The 12,547-nt window shown below is 45.1% G+C and overlaps 1 long non-coding RNA gene across 1 annotated transcript in view; it reads left to right on the top strand.

Annotated features, from left to right (window-relative positions):
- Nucleotides 1-2,046: 2,046 nt before the first annotated feature.
- LOC143810220 (uncharacterized) overlaps nucleotides 2,047-12,547 on the top strand; it is a 148,641-nt gene continuing 138,140 nt past the window's right edge. Inside the window, exon 1 of the long non-coding RNA XR_013222709.1 lies at nucleotides 2,047-2,130. This is a non-coding gene — a long non-coding RNA (uncharacterized LOC143810220). The remainder of the gene's footprint in view (nucleotides 2,131-12,547) is intronic.

The following is a 12,547-nucleotide window of genomic DNA, read 5'->3' on the forward strand; positions in this document are numbered from 1 at the left end:
AGTGTGGATTTTGATAGGGTTTTTGTTGACCATATAAGTTACCTTTCTTTATTCTGCTATCAGTAAGCGGGCCTCTCTGTGCTAAACCTGGTACATTTCTGTGTTTGTCATTTCCTCTTACCTCACCGTCATTATTTGTGGGGGGCTTCTATCCAGCTTTGGGGTCCCCTTCTCTGGAGGCAAGAAAGGTCTTTGTTTTCCTCTACTAGGGGTAGCTAGATTCTCCGGCTGGCGCGTGTCATCTAGAATCAACGTAGGAATGATCCCCGGCTACTTCTAGTGTTGGCGTTAGGAGTAGATATATGGTCAACCCAGTTACCACTGCCCTATGAGCTGGATTTTTGTATTCTGCAGACTTCCACGTTCCTCTGAGACCCTCGCCATTGGGGGTCATAACAGGTTCTGCATGGACACCGCAGCTACTCTCACATAGTGTCATTGGCGGCTCTCATCTTTAGCTCCTGCCTGCTGCTGCTACTCGGTAATCTACTGTAGACAGTAGTCACCAATGTGAGCTGACAGTGACACTATATAGGCACAGCTGCACTGCACTTACGGAGGTGAAGAGACAATGATTGTGTTCAGGGCTGTTAGTCAAGATATGACAACCAGTGGTTCTGCATGGACACCGCAGCTACTCTGACATAGTGTCATTGGCGGCTCTCATCTTTAGCTCCTGCCTGCTGCTGCTACTCGGTAATGTACTGCAGACAGTAGTCACCAATGTGAGCTGACAGTGACACTATATAGGCACAGCTGCACTGCACTTACGGAGGTGAAGAGACAATGATTGTGTTCAGGGCTGTTAGTCAAGATATGACAACCAGTGGTTCTGCATGGACACCGCAGCTACTCTGACATAGTGTCATTGCTGGCTCTCATCTTTAGCTCCTGTCTTCTGCTGCTGCTCGGTAATGTACTGCAGACAGGAGCCACCAATGAGAGCTGGCAATGACACTATGTGAGCACAGCTGCACTGTACATATGGAGGTGAAGAGCCAATGACTGAGTGCAGCGCTATTCATCAAAATATGACAATCACTGGTTCTGGACGGACATTACAGCTACTCTCACAAAGTGTCATTGGCGGCTCTCATCTTTAGCTCCGGTCTGCAGCTGCTGCTCAGTAATGTACTGCAGACAGTAGCCACCAATGTGAGCTGACAGTGACACTATGTGAGCACAGCTGCACTGTACATATGGAGGTGAAGAACCAATGATTGAGTGCAGCGGCAGCGCTATTAATCAAGATATGACAATCAGTGGTTCTGCATGGACACCGCAGCTACTCTCACATAGTGTCATTGCTGGCTCTCATCTCTAGCTCCTGTCTGCAGCTGCTGCTCGGTAATGTACTGCAGGCAGGAGCCACCAGTGAGAACCGGCAATGACACTATGTGAGTGCAGTTGTGGAGTACAGGTAGCGCTGTCTATCAATATATAACAGTGTTCAGTATGAAAATCGAGGGCCATAATGGTGCACTTGGCCATTGAAGAATATAGCAAAGCCCACCTCATCTGTAAACATATTAAATCTTTTTTTTTTTAATACCAACTAAACCACAAAAAAGTATCTAAGTGGTTTAGTTGTCATTTTAGGGGAGACAGATTTTCTTTAATGATCTGTAAAACAGCAGAAGAATTTAGTAATATTTTGACTTAATGTTAAGAATGTCGGTTACACCCAGCTGGCAAAATGGTTTGTTCCACTTTTTGCCGGCAATCCTTGTGCATCACTCTACGAAGCATTGACTTGTCAAAGAACTGAAGATCACCTCCGGCCTCCTTACATGAGCTCCACAGCTTCGGGGGTTCTACAGAAATGACACATGCTCATCAGCTATCTGTAGATCTTTCAAGTCAAGTACTTAACGACCATGGGAAAGGTGAAGATCTGCAGGTGGACTTTCTGCAGAACTGCACTTACCAAGTCAAAAAATGGAAAAACCAAGCGCATTGCACTTTTTTCTTTTACTCAAAAATATGCACAGCTGTAGATTAATTGCCGCTCTAGGACATTCTACCTAATCCTCCGGAACAAATTTGGTCCTTTTTTTGCTCCAAGACAGAATCTGAGCTAACAATAACTTCGACTCATTTCATATTCATTTTTTTCCGTTTTCAAGCGATGTGAGTCTTTGGGAGTTAAACTATTTTGCAAAATGCATGGCTAATTGACTGTCCGTACCGTTCTCAACATCTTCTAATCAAGAGTTTGGGAGGTTACGTTCGGGAAGATCATCACATTTTGTTAGCCTGTAGTGCCTAGAGGGGCCCATATGTGGTGTTCTTTGGATCATTGTATGACTAGAGTTGAGGCAATATATGGTATAATTCAATATCTTTAGTTTATGGCCTATGGGAAAATACAGGTAACACATTATCTAATTATAAATAAGTATATTATATGTCATGGACAGGGTTTCTGTAAGCTTGGAGATACATATCTTCATCTCATAAATAATTCTATACAGTACAATCGATAACGAGCTTGACATGAGCCAAATATATGGTATCTAGGTAATCAGGCAAATAATATTATATAGCATGATGATCTATAACAATGAAAGTTTTGTCTGCATCCCTGGTGATCTAGGGCAGTAAAATGGTAATGCTAAGAAGACTAAGGCAGTAAAAAGGTATTGCCAAGATCCTATGTTGTCTAGGGCAGTAAAAAGGTAATATTAAGATCCCTGAGTACAGCGCCCCAGAGTCCTGGTCATGCAGTATTGTCGCTCTGCTGCTAAGGGGAGTGATGGTACGTCTGATGGCACTAAAGGAGTTCACCTGACCAGGTATCACAGTCACACATTAAACTTCACACTCTGGCCACCAGGAGGAGCAAAAGGTTCTATGTATTAGGCCCCTCCTCACACTCTGGTAAAACTGGGGGTTGGATAGGAAGTTAGAGGGAAGCTGACTGGGTTTTGCCCAGGCAACATCCAGTGAGAGAGGGTGTTGCGGGGAAAGATTCAGGGAGGTCCCTGTCAGGGGTGGGATCCTGACAGAGGCCTAGCAAGAGACAGATCGTTACGGAGCCGCGCCTGAACTTCATTGCGGCGGTATCTTAAGAAAGGACAACAAGCGAAGTATATTGTGGAGAAGTGAGTAACGAGATCACAGCAACAAAGGAGATAATACTGGGAGGAGTTGTGCCCTAAGATCGTGGCAACATCCTTCTGAGGCGCGTAGCCGGTGGCCGGAACACCGAGGTAGTACTGGCTCTATGCTTTACTTCAATCATGGCAGGGCAGTTGACTTTGGGTTGGCTGTCTCACTTTTTCACCTAAGCAGACAACGGAGGCAAATTGTGGGAGAGGGGCGTCTCTAGGGTCCCTATAAAATAGCTCCAGGCCTACCCCCGTCATATGGGTGCATCCTATCCAAACTGGGGGACATCAGAAACAGATACAAGAGTTGTGAGGACTATCCCATGGTGCTCAGCAGGGAGGTACTACAACACACAGGCGCTAGTAGGAAGGCTACTGATTTCCACCTGCAAAGGGAACTCTGGATGTGCCTTCAGACCGGCCGGTCTCAGCAAGCCCTGTTAGCAGTGCTCTGGATTGTGGATGCCGAAGTCTACAGTAAAAGGTAAAGAGACTGCAACCCTGTGTCCTCGTTATTTACCGAGACCTAAACCACCACCACCTACACCTTTGATTGGACGCCCCTTAGCAGGGCCACGGACCGGGTCGGGCCACCGTGACATCCCCAGAACCGATACAGCGGGACCCGGTACCGAGTACCCCATTTCCCTGTGTCTGGGGGCGCTCCATGTACTCTAGGGACGTAAAAGGAGTAATTCCTGGTGGTCTAGGGAAGTAAAAGAGGTAAAGCCTAGATCCCTGGTGCTCTAGGGCAGTTAAAGGGTAATATCAACACCCCTGTATTCTAGGGAAGTAAGAGAGGTAATGGCAAGATCCTTGGTGGTCTTAGGAAGTAAAAGAGGTTATGCCTAGATCCCAGGTGGTCTGGGGCAGTAAAAGGGTAATATCAAGATCCTTCTAGTCTAGGGAAGTAAAAGAGGTAATGCAGAAATCCCTGGTGGTCTTGCAAAGTATAAGAGATAATGTTTAGATCCCAGGTGGTCTGGGACAGTAAAAGGGTAATATCACGATCCCCGTAATCTAGGGAAGTAAAAGGGGTAATGCCATGATCCCTGGTGGTCTAGGGCAGTAAAATGGTTATACCAAGATTCCTGTAATTGGGCAGTAGAAAGATAATATCAAGATCACTGTAGTCTATGGAAATAAAAGAGTAATGTCAAGATCTCTGGTGGTCTAGTAAAAAGGTAATGCCAAGATCTGTTGTGAAATTGGATTCTGGGCTCCCCCGGTGGCCACTGGTGGAATTGAACTTGTGTGCATCATCCTCTCTGTTCACCTGTTCCCATCAGGATGTGGGAGTCTCTATATAACCTTGCTCCTCTGTCAGTTTCATGCCGGTCAACAATGTAATCAGAAGCCTTTCTTTGCATGTTCCTGCTACTAGACAACTCCCAGCTAAGTTGGACTTTCGTCCTTGTTTGTTTTTGCATTTTGTTCCAGTTCACAGCTGCTGTTTCGTTACTGTGTCTGGAAAGCTCTTGTGATCTGAAATTGCCACTCTGGTGTTATGAGTTAATACTAGAGTCTTAAAGTAATTTCTGGATGGTGTTTTGATAGGGTTTTCAGCTGACCATGAAAGTGCCCTTTCTGTCTTACTGCTATCTAGTAAGCGGACCTCGATTTTGCTAAACCTATTTTCATACTACGTTTGTCATTTCATCTAAAATCACCGCCAATATATGTGGGGGCCTCTGTCTGCCTTTTGGGGAAATTTCTCTAGAGGTGAGCCAGGACTGTATTTTCCTCTGCTAGGATTAGTTAGTCCTCCGGCTGGCGCTGGGCGTCTAGGGATAAAACGTAGGCACGCTACCCGGCCACTGTTAATTGTGCGGCAGGTTTAGTTCATGGTCAGTTTAGATTCCATCTTCCAAGAGCTAGTTCTTATATATGCTGGGCTATGTTCTCTCGCCATTGAGAATCATGACAGTTTGACCGGCCCAAAAGGGTTAAATTATTGGCTGAGAAAGGAGAGAAAAAAGAAGTCTGCTGAAATTTTTTTTTTTTTTCTCTAGTTCTGAGTGTGCTCATAATTGAATCACTTGCTAGTCTGCCTATACTGCAGCCTTCCTCTCTTTCTCTCCTTCTAATCCTTGAATGGCTCTGTGTTCACCTGTTTGAAATGGATCTTCAGAGTGTAGCTACAGGTTTGAATAATCTCGCCACGAAGGTACAAAATTTGCAAGATTTTGTTGTTCATGCACCTATGTCTGAACCTAGAATTCCTTTGCCTGAATTTTTTTCAGGGAATAGATCTTGCTTTCAAAATTTTAAAAATAATTGCAAATTGTTTTTGTCCCTGAAGTCTCGCTCTGCCGGAGATCCTGCACAGCAGGTCAGGATTGTAATTTCCTTGCTCCGGGGCGACCCTCAAGATTGGGCTTTTGCATTGACACCAGGGGATCCTGCGTTGCTCAATGTGGATGCGTTTTTTCTGGCCTTGGGGTTGCTTTATGAGGAACCTCATTTAGAGCTTCAGGCGGAAAAAGCTTTGATGTCCCTATCTCAGGGGCAAGATGAAGCTGAAATATACTGCCAAAAATTCCGTAAATGGTCTGTGCTTACTCAGTGGAATGAGTGCGCCCTGGCGGCGATTTTCAGAGAAGGTCTCTCTGATGCCATTAAGGATGTTATGGTGGGGTTCCCTGTGCCTGCGGGTCTGAATGAGTCCATGACAATGGCTATTCAGATCGATAGGCGTCTGAGGGAGCGCAAACCTGTGCACCATTTGGCGGTGTCTACTGAGAAGACGCCAGAAAATATGCAATGTGATAGAATTCTGTCCAGAAGCGAGCGGCAGAATTTTAGACGAAAAAATGGGTTGTGCTTCTATTGTGGTGATTCAACTCATGTTATATCAGCATGCTCTAAGCGTACTAAGAAGCTTGACAAGTCTGTTTCAATTAGCACTTTACAGTCTAAGTTTATTCTATCTGTGACCCTGATTTGTTCTTTATCATCTATTACCGCGGACGCCTATGTCGACTCTGGCGCCGCTTTGAGTCTTATGGATTGGTCCTTTGCCAAACGCTGTGGGTATGATTTGGAGCCTTTGGAAGCTCCTATACCTCTGAAGGGGATTGACTCCACCCCATTGGCTAGTAATAAACCACAATACTGGACACAAGTAACTATGCGTATTAATCCGGATCACCAGGAGATTATTCGCTTTCTGGTGCTGTATAATCTACATGATGTTTTGGTGCTAGGATTGCCATGGCTGCAATCTCATAACCCAGTCCTCGACTGGAAAGCTATGTCTGTGTTAAGCTGGGGATGTAAAGGGACTCATGGGGACGTACCTTTGGTTTCCATTTCATCATCTATTCCCTCTGAGATTCCTGAATTCTTGTCTGACTATCGTGACGTTTTTGAAGAACCCAAGCTTGGTTCACTACCTCCGCACCGGGAGTGCGATTGTGCCATAGATTTGATCCCGGGTAGTAAATACCCTAAGGGTCGTTTATTTAATCTGTCTGTGCCTGAACACGCTGCTATGCGAGAATATATAAAGGAGTCCTTGGAAAAGGGACATATTCGTCCTTCGTCATCTCCCTTAGGAGCCGGTTTTTTCTTTGTGTCTAAGAAAGATGGCTCTTTGAGGCCGTGTATTGATTATCGGCTTTTGAATAAAATCACGGTTAAATATCAATATCCGTTACCACTGCTGACTGATTTGTTTGCTCGTATAAAGGGGGCCAAGTGGTTCTCTAAGATTGATCTCCGTGGGGCGTATAATTTGGTGCGAATCAAGCAGGGGGATGAGTGGAAAACCGCATTAAATACGCCCGAGGGCCACTTTGAGTATTTGGTGATGCCTTTTGGTCTTTCAAATGCCCCTTCAGTCTTCCAGTCCTTTATGCATGACATTTTCCGCGATTATTTGGATAAATTTATGATTGTGTATCTGGATGATATTCTGATTTTTTCGGATGACGGGGACTCTCATGTCCAGCAGGTCAGGAGGGTTTTTCAGGTTTTGCGGTCTAATTCCTTGTGTGTGAAGGGTTCTAAGTGCGTTTTTGGGGTTCAAAAGATTTCCTTCTTGGGATACATTTTTTCCCCCTCTTCCATCGAGATGGATCCTGTCAAGGTTCAGGCTATTTGTGATTGGACGCAACCCTCTTCTCTTAAGAGTCTTCAGAAATTTTTGGGCTTTGCTAACTTTTATCGTCGATTTATTGCTGGTTTTTCTGATGTTGTTAAACCATTGAGTGATTTGACTAAGAAGGGTGCTGATGTTGCTGATTGGTCCCCTGATGCTGTGGAGGCCTTTCGGGAGCTTAAGCGCCGCTTTTCTTCCGCCCCTGTGTTGCGTCAGCCTGATGTTGCTCTTCCTTTTCAGGTTGAGGTCGACGCTTCTGAAATCGGAGCTGGGGCGGTGTTGTCGCAGAGAAGTTCCGACTGCCCCGTGATGAGACCTTGTGCTTTTTTTTCCCGTAAATTTTCGCCCGCCGAGCGGAATTATAATATTGGGAATCGGGAGCTTTTGGCCATGAAGTGGGCTTTTGAGGAGTGGCGTCACTGGCTTGAGGGGGCCAGACATCAGGTGGTGGTATTGACTGACCACAAAAATTTAATTTACCTTGAGTCTGCCAGGCGCCTGAATCCTAGACAGGCGCGCTGGTCGTTGTTTTTCTCTCGGTTTAATTTTGTGGTGTCATACCTACCGGGTTCTAAGAATGTTAAGGCGGATGCCCTTTCTAGGAGTTTTGAGCCTGACTCCCCTGGTAATTCTGAGCCCACAGGTATCCTTAAGGATGGAGTGATATTGTCTGCCGTTTCTCCAGACCTGCGGCGGGCCTTGCAGGAGTTTCAGGCGGATAGACCGGATCGTTGCCCACCTGGTAGACTGTTTGTTCCTGATGATTGGACCAGTAGAGTCATCTCTGAGGTTCATTCTTCTGCGTTGGCAGGTCATCCTGGAATCTTTGGTACCAGGGATTTGGTGGCAAGGTCCTTCTGGTGGCCTTCCCTGTCACGAGATGTGCGAGGCTTTGTGCCGTCTTGTGACGTTTGTGCTCGGGCCAAGCCTTGTTGTTCTCGGGCTAGTGGATTGTTGTTGCCCTTGCCTATTCCGAAGAGGCCTTGGACGCACATCTCGATGGATTTTATTTCGGATCTGCCTGTTTCTCAGAAGATGTCTGTCATCTGGGTGGTGTGTGACCGTTTCTCTAAGATGGTCCATTTGGTTCCCTTGCCTAAGTTGCCTTCTTCTTCCGAGTTGGTTCCTCTGTTTTTTCAAAATGTTGTTCGTTTGCATGGTATTCCGGAGAATATCGTTTCTGACAGAGGGACCCAATTCGTGTCTAGATTTTGGCGGGCATTCTGTGCTAGGATGGGCATAGATTTGTCTTTTTCGTCTGCTTTCCATCCTCAGACTAATGGCCAGACCGAGCGGACTAATCAGACCTTGGAGACATATTTGAGGTGTTTTGTGTCTGCGGATCAGGATGATTGGGTTGCTTTTTTGCCATTGGCGGAGTTCGCCCTCAATAATCGGGCCAGCTCTGCCACCTTGGTGTCCCCGTTTTTCTGTAATTCGGGGTTTCATCCTCGATTTTCCTCCGGTCAGGTGGAATCTTCGGATTGTCCTGGAGTGGATGCTGTGGTGGAGAGGTTGCATCAGATTTGGGGGCAGGTAGTGGACAATTTGAAGTTGTCCCAGGAGAAGACTCAGCTTTTTGCCAACCGCCGTCGTCGTGTTGGTCCTCGGCTTTGTGTTGGGGACTTGGTGTGGTTGTCTTCTCGTTTTGTCCCTATGAGGGTTTCTTCTCCTAAGTTTAAGCCTCGGTTCATCGGCCCGTACAAGATATTGGAGATTCTTAACCCTGTGTCCTTCCGTTTGGACCTCCCTGCATCTTTTTCTATTCATAATGTTTTTCATCGGTCATTATTGCGCAGGTATGAGGTACCGGTTGTGCCTTCCGTTGAGCCTCCTGCTCCGGTGTTGGTTGAGGGTGAGTTGGAGTACGTTGTGGAAAAGATCTTAGACTCCCGTGTTTCCAGACGGAAACTCCAGTATCTGGTCAAATGGAAGGGATACGGTCAGGAGGATAATTCTTGGGTGACTGCCTCTGATGTTCATGCCTCCGATCTTGTCCGTGCCTTTCATAGGGCTCATCCTGATCGCCCTGGTGGTTCTGGTGAGGGTTCGGTGCCCCCTCCTTGAGGGGGGGTACTGTTGTGAAATTGGATTCTGGGCTCCCCCGGTGGCCACTGGTGGAATTGAACTTGTGTGCATCATCCTCTCTGTTCACCTGTTCCCATCAGGATGTGGGAGTCTCTATATAACCTTGCTCCTCTGTCAGTTTCATGCCGGTCAACAATGTAATCAGAAGCCTTTCTTTGCATGTTCCTGCTACTAGACAACTCCCAGCTAAGTTGGACTTTCGTCCTTGTTTGTTTTTGCATTTTGTTCCAGTTCACAGCTGCTGTTTCGTTACTGTGTCTGGAAAGCTCTTGTGATCTGAAATTGCCACTCTGGTGTTATGAGTTAATACTAGAGTCTTAAAGTAATTTCTGGATGGTGTTTTGATAGGGTTTTCAGCTGACCATGAAAGTGCCCTTTCTGTCTTCCTGCTATCTAGTAAGCGGACCTCGATTTTGCTAAACCTATTTTCATACTACGTTTGTCATTTCATCTAAAATCACCGCCAATATATGTGGGGGCCTCTGTCTGCCTTTTGGGGAAATTTCTCTAGAGGTGAGCCAGGACTGTATTTTCCTCTGCTAGGATTAGTTAGTCCTCCGGCTGGCGCTGGGCGTCTAGGGATAAAACGTAGGCACGCAACCCGGCCACTGTTAATTGTGCGGCAGGTTTAGTTCACGGTCAGTTTAGATTCCATCTTCCAAGAGCTAGTTCTTATATATGCTGGGCTATGTTCTCTCGCCATTGAGAATCATGACAAAGATCCCTGGTGATCGAAGACAGTAAAAGGGTAGTGCCAAGATTTCTGTGTGTGTGTGGGGGTCTAGGGCAGTTAAAAAGTAATGCCAAGATCCCTAGTCATATTGGTCACTTATAAAGGTAATTCCAAGATCCTTGATAGTCTAGGGCAGTGTTCCCCAACTCCGGTCCTCAAGAGCCACCAACAGGTCATGTTTTTAAGATTTCCTTAGCATTGCACAGGTGACTGAATACTTGCATGTCCAGGTGATGCAATTATCACCTGTGCAATACTAAGGAAATCCTGAAAACATGACCTGTTGGTGGCTCTTGAGGACCAGAGTTGGGGAACACTGGTCTAGGGCATAAAAAAAGATAACGTTGAGATCTTGGTGGTCTAAGGCAGTAAAATAGTAACTTCAGATTCCTTGGCAGAGGGAATTGGATGCAGTATTGTTGCTTACCTTAGGTAAGACGATTACATAATTCTCCAAGCTCCATAGTTAGTCTGGCTGTAAGGTTATCTTGGATGGAGCAACTATAACTGTGCAGCCACTCGATTCTCAATATGATTGGACAGAGTGTTTCAGAGCCTTTCTGACCAATCATTAAGTAGAAACTTGTGGAATAAGTGTAGGAGCACATGCCCTCAGCAGGATTAGCTTCTATACTAAGCCAACATATTGCCTCGCAGGTTAGAGGATCAGCGTCCACACATGAAGCTGAGCGGTAGGCCACACACATAGATTTCTCATCTTAACGTTTCACAGTTTCACTTGCCATAGCAAGTTTTTCCAATTACCTGTCCCCAAAAAAGGCCAACATGAGCTAATGTGAGGATAGTTTGACTTGCTAAAGTTACTGTCATTGGACCTTGATGAACATGGTGACGTTATGTCTTGTTACTCTAGAAGACTTGGCAGATGAAGTAGACCCATTGACGCCATTCACCACATTTAGATTTCTTTCTGATTCTTTGAGAGCTTTTTCCAAACAACCAATTATTTCCTGAGAATCTTAGTATTTAGCATCGTGATATTCTTTAATGTGGGCCTCTAGCTTAATCATTCACCAACAATTCCCCTAGATTAAAAAGTTTAGAGCTAGAATTTCGGTTTTACCAATTCAACCACCATCTGGACACATTTGATGAATTGACTTCCTAATTTGATAATTGTAAGGAGGACACGGGTTCCTTTGAGTTTAATTCTAACGTGTTGATCCAGTGGAAGGCAAAAAACCCACGAGACAGATACTAATTGTCTCATATTAGGGCTCATGCACATGGCCACATTTTCGGTCAGAGTGCGAGCCAACAAACATTGGATCATACTCAGATCAATCCTAGTCTTTGGGGCTGTAGATGTCAGCTTTTGTTAAAAAAACACTGCATGACCAAGTTGGATCTAATATTTGGAGTTTGATCAGCATGATTGATCTGATTCTCTCGAATGAGAGATTCTACGGCCGTCTGACCATAATCTTAGGGGAAATATTCTTCCCAGCAAATCACAAAAATAGTGATCAGACTTGTTAGCTGGATCAACGTCCCATCGCAAAGTTGAGCGCTAAAAACCTAGAAAATTACGTTTCAACAAAGGCATGTTCTCCACCAAAAGAGTGCCATAAAATGGTACCCAAAGGTTGGCAGTCTTTTTTATGATGAAGCAGGCCTCCTAGACTAGCATGGGACCCAACAAGCCTAGGTCACACTCGAGATCAATTTCTACTCATACATTATAAGAAAAATCCTATATATTTTTGGACCAAATACTTAATAGGGCTCAATAATGTTTCATTAAACTAAAGAAGGAAATGCATGGCCCAAATATCCATTGTTGTCAGCACTACACAACTTTACTGTCCACACAGCAGCATTTTATTGGGCTTGGTGGTTCCTCTGACCCACTTTATTGGGTCTACTCCAAGCTGCATATATTACCGCACTTCACGGAGAGGGCTAAATCTTTTTGACATACAGATCAATAGACTTTTATGATGTTCTATTTAGCCAGTGGTTTTCCAGGACACAGTCGGAAGAGCTACTGGTAGGGATGGATGGACGGGCACTTAAAACTCCAGTATGGATGACATCAGTTCCATTAGGAAGCTCTGTATGTTTTTAATGAAATTGAACATTGATGAGTTCATGTCAAGTGTTTTCGTGACACGGTTACCTTTTTTTTCATATTACGGGCACGTAGCCGAGCAAAATTTCATTTTAATCTCAACAGGTGACCTGGAATTTCATCTTTCTACTTTTAGTAAGATAAGACTAAATGAAATTCACTTGATTAACTGGGAAATGGTAAAGAAAAGCGTAAAAACGCATGTGGATAGTACAATAAGATGATTTTCTTCCAACTGAATACTATTTCTAGGAAATAAGTCAATTTCTGTAAACGGAAGGATGGAGACATCCACGGACAGCATATGACAGTGCAATGTACTCATCTCGCAGTGATCCAGTGTGGTCTTGCTGCCAACACTGCTATGACTCTTGTATGAGGACCACCCTGCTAGCTTATTCATTAGTGGACTGCAACCCGGC

Source organism: Ranitomeya variabilis, chromosome 2 (assembly GCF_051348905.1).
Source record: "Ranitomeya variabilis isolate aRanVar5 chromosome 2, aRanVar5.hap1, whole genome shotgun sequence".
NCBI classification, from domain to species: Eukaryota; Metazoa; Chordata; class Amphibia; order Anura; family Dendrobatidae; genus Ranitomeya; species Ranitomeya variabilis.